The sequence below is a fragment of the Pelobates fuscus genome, chromosome 2 (genome assembly GCF_036172605.1).
Source record: "Pelobates fuscus isolate aPelFus1 chromosome 2, aPelFus1.pri, whole genome shotgun sequence".
Classification (NCBI taxonomy): domain Eukaryota; kingdom Metazoa; phylum Chordata; class Amphibia; order Anura; family Pelobatidae; genus Pelobates; species Pelobates fuscus.
The window spans coordinates 370,731,547-370,751,109 of record NC_086318.1 but is presented as its reverse complement, the minus strand read 5'-3'; the positions used below and the strand labels follow the sequence as shown (position 1 = coordinate 370,751,109).

The 19,563-nt window shown below is 33.0% G+C and overlaps 7 non-coding genes across 7 annotated transcripts; all 7 read left to right on the top strand.

Moving 5' to 3' along the window:
- Positions 1-5,662: 5,662 nt before the first annotated feature.
- Positions 5,663-5,805, top strand: LOC134591753 (U12 minor spliceosomal RNA). Its single transcript, XR_010088482.1, has one exon. It is a non-coding gene; the product is annotated as a U12 minor spliceosomal RNA (small nuclear RNA).
- A 1,854-nt stretch (positions 5,806-7,659) lies between these two features.
- On the top strand, positions 7,660-7,802 carry LOC134591785 (U12 minor spliceosomal RNA). Its single transcript, XR_010088509.1, has one exon. It is a non-coding gene; the product is annotated as a U12 minor spliceosomal RNA (small nuclear RNA).
- Positions 7,803-9,651: 1,849 nt separating this feature from the next.
- Positions 9,652-9,794, top strand: LOC134591664 (U12 minor spliceosomal RNA). The gene has a single exon (XR_010088405.1). It is a non-coding gene; the product is annotated as a U12 minor spliceosomal RNA (small nuclear RNA).
- Positions 9,795-11,648: 1,854 nt separating this feature from the next.
- On the top strand, positions 11,649-11,791 carry LOC134591823 (U12 minor spliceosomal RNA). Its single transcript, XR_010088541.1, has one exon. It is a non-coding gene; the product is annotated as a U12 minor spliceosomal RNA (small nuclear RNA).
- Positions 11,792-13,645: 1,854 nt separating this feature from the next.
- Positions 13,646-13,788, top strand: LOC134591752 (U12 minor spliceosomal RNA). Its single transcript, XR_010088481.1, has one exon. It is a non-coding gene; the product is annotated as a U12 minor spliceosomal RNA (small nuclear RNA).
- Positions 13,789-15,642: 1,854 nt separating this feature from the next.
- Positions 15,643-15,785, top strand: LOC134591826 (U12 minor spliceosomal RNA). Its single transcript, XR_010088543.1, has one exon. It is a non-coding gene; the product is annotated as a U12 minor spliceosomal RNA (small nuclear RNA).
- A 1,853-nt stretch (positions 15,786-17,638) lies between these two features.
- On the top strand, positions 17,639-17,781 carry LOC134591780 (U12 minor spliceosomal RNA). The gene has a single exon (XR_010088504.1). It is a non-coding gene; the product is annotated as a U12 minor spliceosomal RNA (small nuclear RNA).
- Positions 17,782-19,563: the final 1,782 nt, after the last annotated feature.

Genomic DNA, 19,563 nt, shown 5'->3' with positions numbered 1-19,563 from the left:
AAAATTAAAAAAAGGCGAATGTAAAGCACTTCGGAAAGCTGAGGTGCTTGCACTAAAATTTAGGGACAGGAAGGATGTCCACATGCTCACCACCATCCATGACGAACGCATGTCCGACGTCTCTGTCCGGGGCAGAGTAGAGTCCAAACCGGTTTGCATCAGGGCGTATAATAAGTACATGGGTGGTGTTGATTTGGCTGATCAGCTGATGCAGCCGTATCTTATTTTATGAAAAACCAAAGCATGGTATAAAAAGGTGGCTATATATCTGATGCAAATAGCAACCCACAACTCATTTTTACTTTTTAAAAAAAATAATCCAGGGAAAATCACCTTTCTCCAATTTCAATTGAAAATAATTTCTTTAACAATTTATGGAGATGGACAAGTTCCAACAACGGTGCAAGCTGAGTCCAGACATTTTATTTTTAAGTTACCGCCAACTGCTAGAAAAAAAACCCCCCAGAAACGTTGCCGGGTCTGTTTTAAAAACGGGAAAAGGACAGACACCCCTTTTCACTGTCCTGATTGTCCTTCGAAACCAGGACTCTGTGTAGGAACATGTTTCAAGCTGTACCACACAGAACAGTTGTAAGAAGTGTTCCTGAATTTTTATTTTATTTTCTGTTTCTTTGGAAAGCAGCCATTTTTTTGTTAGTCAGTTTCCTTCCCCCAAATCTCCATTTAGATTCTATTTGCAGGAGTCAGTTTAAAGATTGCTGCTAAATGTACATTTGCTACCTGCACATTTGGCCTAACAAGTTTTCTGGCAGTAACACATAACCAGCTGTCCAAAACCAGATGACGTGTGCATAAAAACCAGAATAAAGAAAATACCACTACACTTTCTTTGGAGGGCAAAATGGTTGGGGGAAAGAAGTCAAAACACCCCATCCTCTATAACATGTGATGTCTACTTTATAAAAATATATACTATACATATTGGCATGATGGTAACATTAACTGGGGGGTACAAAAATATGTCAAACTGAAGATAGACCAAGCATACCTATATATCAAGTTGAAAAACTGACATGTACAAGTTCTGATTGTTGCCTTTTGGCCCCCAAACAACCCGGCAACCATATACATGGGGGGTATCACTGTACTCAAGAGATGTTGCTGAACATATTGGGCAGTGTTTGGCAGTGACACATAACAGGATCTGTTAATTCATGCCTAAAGTACAATGTGTGTGACAAAGAAACAAAAAAAGATTACTATCCAAAAGTTTGACAAAGGCTGGTGGTAGAATTCAGTGCATGAAAAGTGTTAAAATACCACAATTTAAAATGCCCTGGGTTGTCTACTTTTCAAAAATATATGGTTTGATGGGGGTAAAATACATTGGCTCAAATGGGACATGGGCGCAGGTTGATTACATGTCAAAATTCCAAGTTGGGAAACTGATAAGCGCACCTGCCAAACGTGGCCTTTTAGCCCCCAAAGAACCCGACAAGCCTATGCATGGGTGGTATCACTGTATTCAGGAGATCTTGCTGAACACATATTGGGGTGTTGTTTGGCAGTGACACATAACAGGATCTGATAATTCATGCCTAAAGTACAAGGTGTGTGAAAAAAACTGAAAAAAATTTACTAACTCAATGTTTGACAAAGCCTGGTGGTAGAATTAGTGCATGGAAAGTGTAAAAATTCCACCATGTGAAATACCCTAGGGTGTCTACTTTTCAAAAATATATGGTTTGATGGGGGTAAAATACATTGGCCGGCTTCAAAAATGTCCCAAATAGGACATGCATGCAGGTTGACTACATGTCAAAATTCCGAGCTGGGGAACTGATATGCGCACCTGCAAAATGTGGCCTTTTAGCCCCCAAACAACCCAAAACACCTATACATGGGGGGTATCCCTGTACTCGGGAGATGTTGCTGAACACATATTGGGGTGTTGTTTGGCAGTGACACATAACAGGATCTGTTAATTCATGCCTAAAGTACAATGTGTGTGAAAAAAACAGAAAGAAAATTACTAACTCAATGTTTGACAAAGCCTGGTGGTAGAATTAGTGCATGGAAAGTGTAAAAATTCCACCATGTGAAATACCCTAGGGTGTCTACTTTTCAAAAATATATGGTTTGATGGGGGTAAAATACATTGGCCGGCTTCAAAAATGTCCCAAATACGACATGCATGCAGGTTGACTACATGTCAAAATTCCGAGCTGGGAAACTGATATGCGCACCTGCAAAATGTGGCCTTTTAGCCCCCAAACAACCCAAAACACCTATACATGGGGGGTATCCCTGTACTCGGGAGATGTTACTGAACACATATTGGGGTGTTGTTTGGCAGTGACACATAACAGGATCTGTTAATTCATGCCTAAAGTACAATGTGTGTGAAAAAACAGAAAAAAAATTACTAACTCAATGTTTGACAAAGCCTGGTGGTAGAATTAGTGCATGGAAAGTGTAAAAATCCCACCATGTGAAATACCCTAGGGTGTCTACTTTTCAAAAATATATGGTTTGATGGGGGTAAAATACATTGGCCGGCTTCAAAAATGTCCCAAATAGGACATGCATGCAGGTTGACTACATGTCAAAATTCCGAGCTGGGAAACTGATATGCGCACCTGCAAAATGTGGCCTTTTAGCCCCCAAACAACCCAAAACACCTATACATGGGGGGTATCCCTGTACTCGGGAGATGTTGCTAAACACATATTGGGGTGTTCTTTGGCAGTGACACATAACAGGATCTGTTAATTCATGCCTAAAGTACAATGTGTGTGAAAAAAACAGAAAAAAAATTACTAACTCAATGTTTGACAAAGCCTGGTGGTAGAATTAGTGCATGGAAAGTGTAAAAATTCCACCATGTGAAATACCCTAGGGTGTCTACTTTTCAAAAATATATGGTTTGATGGGGGTAAAATACATTGGCCGGCTTCAAAAATGTCCCAAATAGGACATGCATGCAGGTTGACTACATGTCAAAATTCCGAGCTGGGGAACTGATATGCGCACCTGCAAAATGTGGCCTTTTAGCCCCCAAACAACCCAAAACACCTATACATGGGGGGTATCCCTGTACTCGGGAGATGTTGCTGAACACATATTGGGGTGTTGTTTGTCAGTGACACATAACAGGATCTGTTAATTCATGCCTAAAGTACAATGTGTGTGAAAAAAACAGAAAAAAAATTACTAACTCAATGTTTGACAAAGCCTGGTGGTAGAATTAGTGCATGGAAAGTGTAAAAATTCCACCATGTGAAATACCCTAGGGTGTCTACTTTTCAAAAATATATGGTTTGATGGGGGTAAAATACATTGGCCGGCTTCAAAAATGTCCCAAATAGGACATGCATGCAGGTTGACTACATGTCAAAATTCCGAGCTGGGAAACTGATATGCGCACCTGCAAAATGTGGCCTTTTAGCCCCCAAACAACCCAAAACACCTATACATGGGGGGTATCCCTGTACTCGGGAGATGTTGCTGAACACATATTGGGGTGTTGTTTGTCAGTGACACATAACAGGATCTGTTAATTCATGCCTAAAGTACAATGTGTGTGAAAAAAACAGAAAAAAAATTACTAACTCAATGTTTGACAAAGCCTGGTGGTAGAATTAGTGCATGGAAAGTGTAAAAATCCCACCATGTGAAATACCCTAGGGTGTCTACTTTTCAAAAATATATGGTTTGATGGGGGTAAAATACATTGGCCGGCTTCAAAAATGTCCCAAATAGGACATGCATGCAGGTTGACTACATGTCAAAATTCCGAGCTGGGAAACTGATAAGCGCACCTGCAAAATGTGGCCTTTTAGCCCCCAAGCAACCCAATACACCTATACATGGGGGGTATCCCTGTACTCGGGAGATGTTGCTGAACACATATTGGGGTGTTGTTTGGTAGTGACACCTAACAAAATCTGTGAATTTATACCTGAATTGCAATTTATGTGAAAAAAATAAAAAAAATAAACTACCTATGCAAAGTTTGACAAAGGTTTATGGTAAAATGGCTGCATAGAAAGTATCAAAATATTCTTAGATGAATACCCTGGGTTATCTAGTTTAAGAAAAATATATACATGTGGGGTGTTTTTTGGAGATTTATGACATAACAGTGTTACAATGTCACTATTGATACATTTGAAAAATTTAAATTTTGAAACCGCAAGTTCCTACTTGTACTTATAGCCCTATAACTTGCAAATAAAAGCAAAAAAACACGTAAATATTGGGTGTTTTTAAACTAAGGACAAAATGTTTAATCTATTTAGCAGTTTGTTTCATTCGATTTTGTAGATCAGTAAAATATTTTTTAAGTAGAAGTCAAAAAACACGTTTTTTTGGTTTTTTTTCACCATATTTTACTATTTTTTTAAAGTAAATGATATGAAATGATACAAATAATGGTATGTAAAGAAAGCCCTTCTTGTCCTGAAAAAAACAATATATAACTTGTATGGGAACAGTAAATGAGAGAGCGGAAAATTACAGCTAAACACAAACACCACAAAAGTGTTAAAATAGCTCTGGTCCTTAACGTACAAACATCGCAAAAACAGTCCGGTCCTGAAGGGGTTAAACAATAAGCAATAGAGCTATAATCACAACAGGAGCTTGCATGTCCATAATATGCCTGGTTAATAGACAAGCATTAAGGTTAAAGTGACATCATAATTTAATATTCCATTTTCCAAAAAATCAGTTTTATTAAACCTTGATTTACATGTTAGATGATTACTGCAATATTTATCAAAAATTTTTACAAAAATAGAATTGAAATGACATGACAGCAATTTCTAGAGTAAAATATTCTTAAATGTGAACTTAATCATTTGCATAAATAACAGAGTAGGCGTGGCTTAACATACTGATTTTTTTTCAACAGAAAAGTTACCTTTTTCTTTGATTTTATTCCCAGGATCTCTTTTATTCTTTTTTTAAATTGATTTGTACGTATAACTATAACATACAACAATCAAGTCATAAAATGACATACATTCCTTCTCTCAAAGAGAAAGAAAAGGAAAAACACAAGAACAAGCCAGAAAAAGATATAAATTATATGTAACAATTTTCCAACATAATGTATTATTTTTCTACAACTTTGTTTGTTCTGGTCAGGAGATCTATATGATATTGAATATTCATTTGCATAGTAAAAGTTTATTTCAATACTATATATGGTTTACATATATATATATCAATGTTGGTGTGTCCATGAATTCACTGAATCTTGGTTAGTGCCTAATGTTTGGAACTTAGACTAGTAATTTATTAGCTTTACATGACTAATATGTCTATTACAATATTTTCCCTTTTTGATTCCCATTGTAAAATGAGTCCAGTTGTTACATGTAATTACACATTCCAGTCTAGTAAACTGCCCAGGTTTACCTACATCATCTAGTATTTACACTGCAATTAGAGGTTAAGGGTGGCTATATGGAAATTCAAGTTACTTTATATTTGTATATTGCATGTGCTTATTTCCTTACATATTAATTTAATTTCCGTTTGGAAAACAAAAATTAAATAGTTATATATCTCTTTTATTAGGAAATGGTTTGTTGGCCCAAATCCGTGTTAGTTTCATGAAAGTATTTCAGTATGTCACACCAATTTCACTAAGAGGTACCCCAGAAACCATGCAGCGCATGTGGCTTTGTCATGTATGCCTTAAACTAATGAGTAAGGAAAATAACAAGTTGGGGTAATGCCTAACTTCAATATTATGACCAATTTTTGTTTGGGTATAGGTTACCCATTGGAGGATCCACCTACTTTGTGGGACCTCTAGGTGCTGTGATCTGCCCTATCCTTGTGTCGTGTAAAAATTAGATTAGTGGGAACATTTTTGTATCCATATATTTTACATCATACTAGGACATGTGAGAAAAAAATATACTTAGAATAGCAATTGTGTATAGGCCTATTTAATTGGCTACTTTCCTGCTCCTTTCTAAAATGATATTGTGTTGCCAATTCCAACCTGTCAGTGCAGCATGATGATTCATGAGCCCAAGAGACTAAGCAAAAAGCAATGTATACGAATGCGTATAGTGAGTGTTCGGGAGTTTACTAATAGTGCCAATACATTTTCATGCTATTGATAGCGTTTGGGCATTTGGCGGTTTGGGAGTTATTCAGGAGTTTGTGGCGTAAAATCAGGGAAATAGAACATTGTTCAATGCCATGTTGTGATCAATGTACGAAATTTGAAATTAATGGTTTGACTTTGTTAATTTAAGGCTATTCGGTATTGAGGGAACTGATTTTTATGTTAAATTCATCTGGTTCAATTAAATCGCGCCTAATGAATGAATGAATTTCCATCGAAAATGAATGGAAAAATGGACAGAATTCTCTTCTGACAAAACCAATTTTTTCCGTACAAATGCATTCATACGAAACAAAAATTTCGGAGGTGCCCAAATCTAGTTGAAAACTATTTGAACCAAAACATCCATGCAATTAAAGCAATGTACAGAAAATGATATGGAAAGTAAAATTGTAAAATATCTATTCTATTTTTGGAACAAATAAAGGCTTTTTCTTACAATAGAAAAAGCTGTTAAACAATAAGCAATAGAGCTATAATCACAACAGGAGCTTGCATGTCCATAATATGCCTGGTTAATAGACACTCATTAAGGTTAAAGTGACATCATAATTTAATATTCCATTTTCCAAAAAATCAGTTTTATTAAACCTTGATTTACATGTTAGATGATTACTGCAATATTTATCAAAATTTTTTACAAAAATAGAATTGAAATGACATGACAGCAATTTCTAGAGTAAAATATTCTTAAATGTGAACTTAATCATTTGCATAAATAACAGAGTAGGCGTGGCTTAACATACTGATTTTTTTCAACAGAAAAGTTACCTTTTTTTTTTATTTTATTCCCAGGATCTCTTTTATTCTTTTTTTAAATTGATTTGTACGTATAACTATAACATACAACAATCAAGTCATAAAATGACATACATTCCTTCTCTCAAAGAGAAAGAAAAGGAAAAACACAAGAACAAGCCAGAAAAAGATATAAATTATATGTAACAATTTTCCAACATAATGTATTATTTTTCTACAACTTTGTTTGTTCTGGTCAGGAGATCTATATGATATTGAATATTCATTTGCATAGTAAAAGTTTATTTCAATACTATATATGGTTTACATATATATATATATCAATGTTGGTGTGTCCATGAATTCACTGAATCTTGGTTAGTGCCTAATGTTTGGAACTTAGACTAGTAATTTATTAGCTTTACATGACTAATATGTCTATTACAATATTTTCCCTTTTTGATTCCCATTGTAAAATGAGTCCAGTTGTTACATGTAATTACACATTCCAGTCTAGTAAACTGCCCAGGTTTACCTACATCATCTAGTATTTACACTGCAATTAGAGGTTAAGGGTGGCTATATGGAAATTCAAGTTACTTTATATTTGTATATTGCATGTGCTTATTTCCTTACATATTAATTTAATTTCCGTTTGGAAAACAAAAATTAAATAGCTATATATCTCTTTTATTAGGAAATGGTTTGTTGGCCCAAATCCGTGTTAGTTTCATGAAAGTATTTCAGTATGTCACACCAATTTCACTAAGAGGTACCCCAGAAACCATGCAGCGCATGTGGCTTTGTCATGTATGCCTTAAACTAATGAGTAAGGAAAATAAAAAGTTGGGGTAATGCCTAACTTCAATATTATGACCAATTTTTGTTTGGGTATAGGTTACCCATTGGAGGATCCACCTACTTTGTGGGACCTCTAGGTGCTGTGATCTGCCCTATCCTTGTGTCGTGTAAAAATTAGATTAGTGGGAACATTTTTGTATCCATATATTTTACATCATACTAGGACATGTGAGAAAAAAATATACTTAGAATAGCAATTTTGTATAGGCCTATTTAATTGGCTACTTTCCTGCTCCTTTCTAAAATGATATTGTGTTGCCAATTCCAACCTGTCAGTGCAGCATGATGATTCATGAGCCCAAGAGACTAAGCAAAAAGCAATGCATACGAATGCGTATAGTGAGTGTTCGGGAGTTTACTAATAGTGCCAATACATTTTGATGCTATTGATAGCGTTTGGGCATTTGGCGGTTTGGGAGTTATTTCAGGAGTTTGTGGCGTAAAATCAGGGAAATAGAACATTGTTCAATGCCATGTTGTGATCAATGTACGAAATTTGAAATTAATGGTTTGACTTTGTTAATTTAAGGCTATTCGGTATTGAGGTTACTGATTTTTATGTTATATTCATCTGGTTCAATTAAATCGCGCCTAATGAATGAATTTCCATCGAAAATGAATGGAAAAATTGACAGATTTCTCTTCTGACAAAACCAATTTTTTTTCCGTACAAATGCATTCATACGAAACAAAAATTTCAGAGGTGCCCAAATCTAGTTGACAACTATTTGAACCAAAACATCCATGCAATTAAAGCAATGTACAGAAAATGATATGGAAAGTAAAATTGTAAAATATTTATTCTATTTTTGGAACAAATAAAGGCTTTTTGTTACTATAGAAAAAGCTGTTAAACAATAAGCAATAGAGCTATAATCACAACAGAACCTTGCATGTCAATAATATGCCTGGTTAATAGACAAGCATTAAGGTTAAAGTGACATCATAATTTAATATTCCATTTTCCAAAAAATCAGTTTTATTAAACCTTGATTTACATTGTAGATGATTACTGCAATATCTATCAAATTTGTTTACAAAAATAGAATTGAAATGACATGACAGCAATTTCTAGAGTAAAATATTCTTAAATGTGAACTTAATCATTTGCATAAATAACAGAGTAGGCGTGGCTTAACATACTGATTTTTTTCAACAGAAAAGTTACCTTTTTCTTTGATTTTATTCCCAGGATCTCTTTTATTCTTTTTTTAAATTGATTTGTACGTATAACTATAACATACAACAATCAAGTCATAAAATGACATACATTCCTTCTCTCAAAGAGAAAGAAAAGGAAAAACACAAGAACAAGCCAGAAAAAGATATAAATTATATGTAACAATTTTCCAACATAATGTATTATTTTTCTACAACTTTGTTTGTTCTGGTCAGGAGATCTATATGATATTGAATATTCATTTGCATAGTAAAAGTTTATTTCAATACTATATATGGTTTACATTTATATATCAATGTTGGTGTGTCCATGAATTCACTGAATCTTGGTTAGTGCCTAATGTTTGGAACTTAGACTAGTAATTTATTAGCTTTACATGACTAGTATGTCTATTACAATATTTTCCCTTTTTGATTCCCATTGTAAAATGAGTCCAGTTGTTACATGTAATTACACATTCCAGTCTAGTAAACTGCCCAGGTTTACCTACATCATCTAGTATTTACACTGCAATTAGAGGTTAAGGGTGGCTATATGGAAATTCAAGTTACTTTATATTTGTATATTGCATGTGCCTATTTCCTTACATATTAATTTAATTTCCGTTTGGAAAACAAAAATTAAATAGCTATATATCTCATTTATTAGGAAATGGTTTGTTGGCCCAAATCCGTGTTAGTTTCATGAAAGTATTTCAGTATGTCACACCAATTTCACTAAGAGGTACCCCAGAAACCATGCAGCGCATGTGGCTTTGTCATGTATGCCTTAAACTAATGAGTAAGGAAAATAACAAGTTGGGGTAATGCCTAACTTCAATATTATGACCAATTTTTGTTTGGGTATAGGTTACCCCTTGGAGGATCCACCTACTTTGTGGGACCTTTAGGTGCTGTGATCTGCCCTATCCTTGTGTCGTGTAAAAATTAGATTAGTGGGAACCTTTTTGTATCCATATATTTTACATCATACTAGGACATGTGAGAAAAAAAAATATACTTAGAATAGCAATTTTGTATAGGCCTATTTAATTGGCTACTTTCCTACTCCTTTCTAAAATGATATTGTGTTGCCAATTCCAACCTGTCAGTGCAGCATGATTATTCATGAGCCCAAGAGACTAAGCAAAAAGCAATGCATACGAATGCGTGTAGTGAGTGTTCGGGAGTTTACTAATAGTGCCAATACATTTTCATGCGATTGATAGCGTTTGGGCATTTGGCGGTTTGGGAGTTATTTCAGGAGTTTGTGGCGTAAAATCAGGGAAATAGAACATTGTTCAATGCCATGTTGTGATCAATGTACGAAATTTGAAATTAATGGTTTGACTTTGTTAATTTAAGGCTATTCGGTATTGAGGGAACTGATTTTTATGTTAAATTCATCTGGTTCAATTAAATCGCGCCTAATGAATGAATGAATTTCCATCGAAAATGAATGGAAAAATGGACAGATTTCTCTTCTGACAAAACCAATTTTTTTCCGTACAAATGCATTCATACGAAACAAAAATTTCGGAGGTGCCCAAATCTAGTTGACAACTATTTGAACCGAAACATCCAAGCAATTAAAGCAATGTACAGAAAATGATATGGAAAGTAAAATTTTAAAATATCTATTCTATTTTTGGAACAAATAAAGGCTTTTTCTTACTATAGAAAAAGCTGTTAAACAATAAGCAATAGAGCTATAATCACAACAGAACCTTGCATGTCAATAATATGCCTGGTTAATAGACAAGCATTAAGGTTAAAGTGACATCATAATTTAATATTCCATTTTCCAAAAAATCAGTTTTATTAAACCTTGATTTACATTGTAGATGATTACTGCAATATCTATCAAATTTGTTTACAAAAATAGAATTGAAATGACATGACAGCAATTTCTAGAGTAAAATATTCTTAAATGTGAACTTACTCATTTGCATAAATAACAGAGTAGGCGTGGCTTAACATACTGATTTTTTTCAACAGAAAAGTTACCTTTTTCTTTGATTTTATTCCCAGGATCTCTTTTATTCTTTTTTTAAATTGATTTGTACGTATAACTATAACATACAACAATCAAGTCATAAAATGACATACATTCCTTCTCTCAAAGAGAAAGAAAAGGAAAAACACAAGAACAAGCCAGAAAAAGATATAAATTATATGTAACAATTTTCCAACATAATGTATTATTTTTCTACAACTTTGTTTGTTCTGGTCAGGAGATCTATATGATATTGAATATTCATTTGCATAGTAAAAGTTTATTTCAATACTATATATGGTTTACATATATATATCAATGTTGGTGTGTCCATGAATTCACTGAATCTTGGTTAGTGCCTAATGTTTGGAACTTAGACTAGTAATTTATTAGCTTTACATGACTAATATGTCTATTACAATATTTTCCCTTTTTGATTCCCATTGTAAAATGAGTCCAGTTGTTACATGTAATTACACATTCCAGTCTAGTAAACTGCCCAGGTTTACCTACATCATCTAGTATTTACACTGCAATTAGAGGTTAAGGGTGGCTATATGGAAATTCAAGTTACTTTATATTTGTATATTGCATGTGCTTATTTCCTTACATATTAATTTAATTTCCGTTTGGAAAACAAAAATTAAATAGCTATATATCTCTTTTATTAGGAAATGGTTTGTTGGCCCAAATCCGTGTTAGTTTCATGAAAGTATTTCAGTATGTCACACCAATTTCACTAAGAGGTACCCCAGAAACCATGCAGCGCATGTGGCTTTGTCATGTATGCCTTAAACTAATGAGTAAGGAAAATAGCAAGTTGGGGTAATGCCTAACTTCAATATTATGACCAATTTTTGTTTGGGTATAGGTTACCCATTGGAGGATCCACCTACTTTGTGGGACCTCTAGGTGCTGTGATCTGCCCTATCCTTGTGTCGTGTAAAAATTAGATTAGTGGGAACCTTTTTGTATCCATATATTTTACATCATACTAGGACATGTGAGAAAAAAAAATATATACTTAGAATAGCAATTTTGTATAGGCCTATTTAATTGGCTACTTTCCTACTCCTTTCTAAAATGATATTGTGTTGCCAATTCCAACCTGTCAGTGCAGCATGATGATTCATGAGCCCAAGAGACTAAGCAAAAAGCAATGCATACGAATGCGTGTAGTGAGTGTTCGGGAGTTTACTAATAGTGCCAATACATTTTCATGCGATTGATAGCGTTTGGGCATTTGGCGGTTTGGGAGTTATTTCAGGAGTTTGTGGCGTAAAATCAGGGAAATAGAACATTGTTCAATGCCATGTTGGGATCAATGTACGAAATTTGAAATTAATGGTTTGACTTTGTTAATTTAAGGCTATTCGGTATTGAGGTTACTGATTTTTATGTTATATTCATCTGGTTCAATTAAATCGCGCCTAATGAATGAATTTCCATCGAAAATGAATGGAAAAATGGACAGATTTCTCTTCTGACAAAACCAATTTTTTTCCGTACAAATGCATTCATACGAAACAAAAATTTCGGAGGTGCCCAAATCTAGTTGACAACTATGTGAACTGAAACATCCAAGCAATTAAAGCAATGTACAGAAAATGATATGGAAAGTAAAATTGTAAAATATCTCTTCTATTTTTGGAACAAATAAAGGCTTTTTCTTACAATAGAAAAAGCTGTTAAACAATAAGCAATAGAGCTATAATCACAAGAGGAGCTTGCATGTCCATAATATGCCTGGTTAATAGACAAGCATTAAGGTTAAAGTGACATCATAATTTAATATTCCATTTTCCAAAAAATCAGTTTTATTAAACCTTGATTTACATGTTAGATGATTACTGCAATATTTATCAAAATTTTTTACAAAAATAGAATTGAAATGACATGACAGCAATTTCTAGAGTAAAATATTCTTAAATGTGAACTTAATCATTTGCATAAATAACAGAGTAGGCGTGGCTTAACATACTGATTTTTTTCAACAGAAAAGTTACCTTTTTCTTTGATTTTATTCCCAGGATCTCTTTTATTCTTTTTTTAAATTGATTTGTACGTATAACTATAACATACAACAATCAAGTCATAAAATGACATACATTCCTTCTCTCAAAGAGAAAGAAAAGGAAAAACACAAGAACAAGCCAGAAAAAGATATAAATTATATGTAACAATTTTCCAACATAATGTATTATTTTTCTACAACTTTGTTTGTTCTGGTCAGGAGATCTATATGATATTGAATATTCATTTGCATAGTAAAAGTTTATTTCAATACTATATATGGTTTACATATATATATATCAATGTTGGTGTGTCCATGAATTCACTGAATCTTGGTTAGTGCCTAATGTTTGGAACTTAGACTAGTAATTTATTAGCTTTACATGACTAATATGTCTATTACAATATTTTCCCTTTTTGATTCCCATTGTAAAATGAGTCCAGTTGTTACATGTAATTACACATTCCAGTCTAGTAAACTGCCCAGGTTTACCTACATCATCTAGTATTTACACTGCAATTAGAGGTTAAGGGTGGCTATATGGAAATTCAAGTTACTTTATATTTGTATATTGCATGTGCTTATTTCCTTACATATTAATTTAATTTCCGTTTGGAAAACAAAAATTAAATAGCTATATATCTCTTTTATTAGGAAATGGTTTGTTGGCCCAAATCCGTGTTAGTTTCATGAAAGTATTTCAGTATGTCACACCAATTTCACTAAGAGGTACCCCAGAAACCATGCAGCGCATGTGGCTTTGTCATGTATGCCTTAAACTAATGAGTAAGGAAAATAACAAGTTGGGGTAATGCCTAACTTCAATATTATGACCAATTTTTGTTTGGGTATAGGTTACCCATTGGAGGATCCACCTACTTTGTGGGACCTCTAGGTGCTGTGATCTGCCCTATCCTTGTGTCGTGTAAAAATTAGATTAGTGGGAACATTTTTGTATCCATATATTTTACATCATACTAGGACATGTGAGAAAAAAATATACTTCGAATAGCAATTTTGTATAGGCCTATTTAATTGGCTACTTTCCTGCTCCTTTTTAAAATGATATTGTGTTGCCAATTCCAACCTGTCAGTGCAGCATGATGATTCATGAGCCCAAGAGACTAAGCAAAAAGCAATGTATACGAATGCGTATAGTGAGTGTTCGGGAGTTTACTAATAGTGCCAATACATTTTCATGCTATTGATAGCGTTTGGGCATTTGGCGGTTTGGGAGTTATTTCAGGAGTTTGTGGCGTAAAATCAGGGAAATAGAACATTGTTCAATGCCATGTTGTGATCAATGTACGAAATTTGAAATTAATGGTTTGACTTTGTTAATTTAAGGCTATTCGGTATTGAGGGAACTGATTTTTATGTTAAATTCATCTGGTTCATTTAAATCGCGCCTAATGAATGAATGAATTTCCATCGAAAATGAATGGAAAAATGGACAGATTTCTCTTCTGACAAAACCAATTTTTTTCCGTACAAATGCATTCATACGAAACAAAAATTTCGGAGGTGCCCAAATCTAGTTGACAACTATTTGAACCGAAACATCCATGCAATTAAAGCAATGTACAGAAAATTATATGGAAAGTAAAATTGTAAAATATCTATTCTATTTTTGGAACAAATAAAGGCTTTTTCTTACAATAGAAAAAGCTGTTAAACAATAAGCAATAAAGCTATAATCACAACAGGACCTTGCATGTCAATAATATGCCTGGTTAATAGACAAGCATTAAGGTTAAAGTGACATCATAATTTAATATTCCATTTTCCAAAAAATCAGTTTTATTAAACCTTGATTTACATTGTAGATGATTACTGCAATATCTATCAAAATTTTTTACAAAAATAGAATTGAAATGACATGACAGCAATTTCTAGAGTAAAATATTCTTAAATGTGAACTAAATAATTTGCATAAATAACAGAGTAGGCGTGGCTTAACATACTGATTTTTTTCAACAGAAAAGTTACCTTTTTCTTTGATTTTATTCCCAGGATCTCTTTTATTCTTTTTTTAAATTGATTTGTACGTATAACTATAACATACAACAATCAAGTCATAAAATGACATACATTCCTTCTCTCAAAGAGAAAGAAAAGGAAAAACACAAGAACAAGCCAGAAAAAGATATAAATTATATGTAACAATTTTCCAACATAATGTATTATTTTTCTACAACTTTGTTTGTTCTGGTCAGGAGATCTATATGATAGTGAATATTCATTTGCATAGTAAAAGTTTATTTCAATACTATATATGGTTTACATATATATATATCAATGTTGGTGTGTCCATGAATTCACTGAATCTTGGTTAGTGCCTAATGTTTGGAACTTAGACTAGTAATTTATTAGCTTTACATGACTAATATGTCTATTACAATATTTTCCCTTTTTGATTCCCATTGTAAAATGAGTCCAGTTGTTACATGTAATTACACATTCCAGTCTAGTAAACTGCCCAGGTTTACCTACATCATCTAGTATTTACACTGCAATAAGAGGTTAAGGGTGGCTATATGGAAATTCAAGTTACTTTATATTTGTATATTGCATGTGCTTATTTCCTTACATATTAATTTAATTTCCGTTTGGAAAACAAAAATTAAATAGCTATATATCTCTTTTATTAGGAAATGGTTTGTTGGCCCAAATCCGTGTTAGTTTCATGAAAGTATTTCAGTATGTCACACCAATTTCACTAAGAGGTACCCCAGAAACCATGCAGCGCATGTGGCTTTGTCATGTATGCCTTAAACTAATGAATAAGGAAAATAACAAGTTGGGGTAATGCCAAACTTCAATATTATGACCAATTTTTGTTTGGGTATAGGTTACCCCTTGGAGGATCCACCTACTTTGTGGGACCTCTAGGTGCTTTGATCTGCCCTATCCTTGTGTCGTATAAAAATTTGATTAGTGGGAACCTTTTTGTATCCATATATCTTACATCATACTAGGACATGTGAGAATAAAAATATACTTAGAATAGCAATTTTGTATAGGCCTATTTAATTGGCTACTTTCCTACTCCTTTCTAAAATTATATTGTGTTGCCAATTCCAACCTGTCAGTGCAGCATGATGATTCATGAACCCAAGAGACTAAGCAAAAAGCAATGCATACGAATGCGTATAGTGAGTGTTCGGGAGTTTACTAATAGTGCCAATACATTTTCATGCTATTGATAGCGTTTGGGCATTTGGCGGTTTGGGAGTTATTTCAGGAGTTTGTGGCGTAAAATCAGGGAAATATAACATTGTTCAATGCCATGTTGTGATCAATGTACGAAATTTGAAATTAATGGTTTGACTTTGTTAATTTAAGGCTATTCGGTATTGAGGGAACTGATTTTTATGTTAAATTCATCTGGTTCAATTAAATCGCGCCTAATGAATGAATGAATTTCCATCGAAAATGAATGGAAAAATGGACAGATTTCTCTTCTGACAAAACCAATTTTTTTCCGTACAAATGCATTCATACGAAACAAAAATTTCGGAGATGCCCAAATCTAGTTGACAACTATTTGAACCGAAACATCCATGCAATTAAAGCAATGTACAGAAAATGATATGGAAAGTAAAATTGTAAAATATCTATTCTATTTTTGGAACAAATAAATGCTTTTTCTTACTATAGAAAAAGCTGTTAAACAATAAGCAATAGAGCTATAATCACAACAGAACCTTGCATGTCAATAATATGCCTGGTTAATAGACAAGCATTAAGGTTAAAGTGACATCATAATTTAATATTCCATTTTCCAAAAAATCAGTTTTATTAAACCTTGATTTACATTGTAGATGATTACTGCAATATCTATCAAATTTGTTTACAAAAATAGAATTGAAATGACATGACAGCAATTTCTAGAGTAAAATATTCTTAAATGTGAACTTAATCATTTGCATAAATAACAGAGTAGGCGTGGCTTAACATACTGATTTTTTTCAACAGAAAAGTTACCTTTTTCTTTGATTTTATTCCCAGGATCTCTTTTATTCTTTTTTTAAATTGATTTGTACGTATAACTTTAACATACAACAATCAAGTCATAAAATGACATACATTCCTTCTCTCAAAGAGAAAGAAAAGGAAAAACACAAGAACAAGCCAGAAAAAGATATAAATTATATGTAACAATTTTCCAACATAATGTATTATTTTTCTACAACTTTGTTTGTTCTGGTCAGGAGATCTATATGATAGTGAATATTCATTTGCATAGTAAAAGTTTATTTCAATACTATATATGGTTTACATATATATATCAATGTTGGTATGTCCATGAATTCACTGAATCTTGGTTAGTGCCTAATGTTTGGAACTTAGACTAGTAATTTATTAGCTTTACATGACTAATATGTCTATTACAATATTTTCCCTTTTTGATTCCCATTGTAAAATGAGTCCAGTTGTTACATGTAATTACACATTCCAGTCTAGTAAACTGCCCAGGTCTACCTACATCATCTAGTATTTACACTGCAATTAGAGGTTAAGGGTGGCTATATGGAAATTCAAGTTACTTTATATTTGTATATTGCATGTGCCTATTTCCTTACATATTAATTTAATTTCCGTTTGGAAAACAAAAATTAAATAGCTATATATCTCTTTTATTAGGAAATGGTTTGTTGGCCCAAATCCGTGTTAGTTTCATGAAAGTATTTCAGTATGTCACACCAATTTCACTAAGAGGTACCCCAGAAACCATGCAGCGCATGTGGCTTTGTCATGTATGCCTTAAACTAATGAGTAAGGAAAATAACAAGTTGGGGTAATGCCTAACTTCAATATTATGACCAATTTTTGTTTGGGTATAGGTTACTCCTTGGAGGATCCACCTACTTTGTGGGACCTTTAGGTGCTGTGATCTGCTCTATCCTTGTGTCGTGTAAAAATTAGATTAGTGGGAACCTTTTTGTATCCATATATTTTACATCATACTAGGACATGTGAGAAATAAAAATATACTTAGAATAGCAATTTTGTTTAGGCCTATTTAATTGGCTACTTTCCTACTCCTTTCTAAAATGATATTGTGTTGCCAATTCCAACCTGTCAGTGCAGCATGATGGTTCATGAGCCCAAGAGACTAAGCAAAAAGTAATGCATACGAATGCGTATAGTGAGTGTTCGGGAGTTTACTAATAGTGCCAATACATTTTGATGCTATTGATAGCGTTTGGGCATTTGGCGGTTTGGGAGTTATTTCAGGAGTTTGTGGCGTAAAATCAGGGAAATAGAACATTGTTCAATGCCATGTTGTGATCAATGTACGAAATTTGAAATTAATGGTTTGACTTTGTTAATTTAAGGCTATTCGGTATTGAGGGAACTGATTTTTATGTTAAATTCATCTGGTTCAATTAAATCGCGCATAATGAATGAATGAATTTCCATCGAAAATGAATGTAAAAATGGACAGATTTCTCTTCTGACAAAACCAATTTTTTTCCGTACAAATGCATTCATACGAAACAAAAATTTCGGAGGTGCCCAAATCTAGTTGACAACTATTTGAACCAAAACATCCATGCAATTAAAGCAATGTACAGAAAATTATATGGAAAGTAAAATTGTAAAATATCTATTCTATTTTTGTAACAAATAAAGACTTTTTCTTACTATAGAAAAAGCTGTTAAACAATAAGCAATAGAGCTATAATCACAACAGAACCTTGCATGTCAATAATATGCCTGGTTAATAGACAAGCATTAAGGTTAAAGTGACATCATAATTTAATATTCCATTTTCCAAAAAATCAGTTTTATTAAACCTTGATTTACATTGTAGATGATTACTGCAATATCTATCAAATTTGTTTACAAAAATAGAATTGAAATGACATGACAGCAATTTCTAGAGTAAAATATTCTTAAATGTGAACTTAATCATTTGCATAAATAACAGAGTAGGCGTGGCTTAACATACTGATTTTTTTCAACAGAAAAGTTACCTTTTTCTTTGATTTTATTCCCAGGATCTCTTTTATTCTTTTTTTAAATTGATTTGTACGTATAACTATAACATACAACAATCAAGTCATAAAATGACATACATTCCTTCTCTCAAAGAGAAAGAAAAGGAAAAACACAAGAACAAGCCAGAAAAAGATATAAATTATATGTAACAATTTTCCAACATAATGTATTATTTTTCTACAACTTTGTTTGTTCTGGTCAGGAGATCTATATGATAGTGAATATTCATTTGCATAGTAAAAGTTTATTTCAATACTATATATGGTTTACATATATATATATCAATGTTGGTGTGTCCATGAATTCACTGAATCTTGGTTAGTGCCTAATGTTTGGAACTTAGACTAGTAATTTATTAGCTTTACATGACTAATATGTCTATTACAATATTTTCCCTTTTTGATTCCCATTGTAAAATGAGTCCAGTTGTTACATGTAATTACACATTCCAGTCTAGTAAACTGCCCAGGTCTACCTACATCATCTAGTATTTACACTGCAATTAGAGGTTAAGGGTGGCTATATGGAAATTCAAGTTACTTTATATTTGTATATTGCATGTGCCTATTTCCTTACATATTAATTTAATTTCCGTTTGGAAAACAAAAATTAAATAGCTATATATCTCTTTTATTAGGAAATGGTTTGTTGGCCCAAATCCGTGTTAGTTTCATGAAA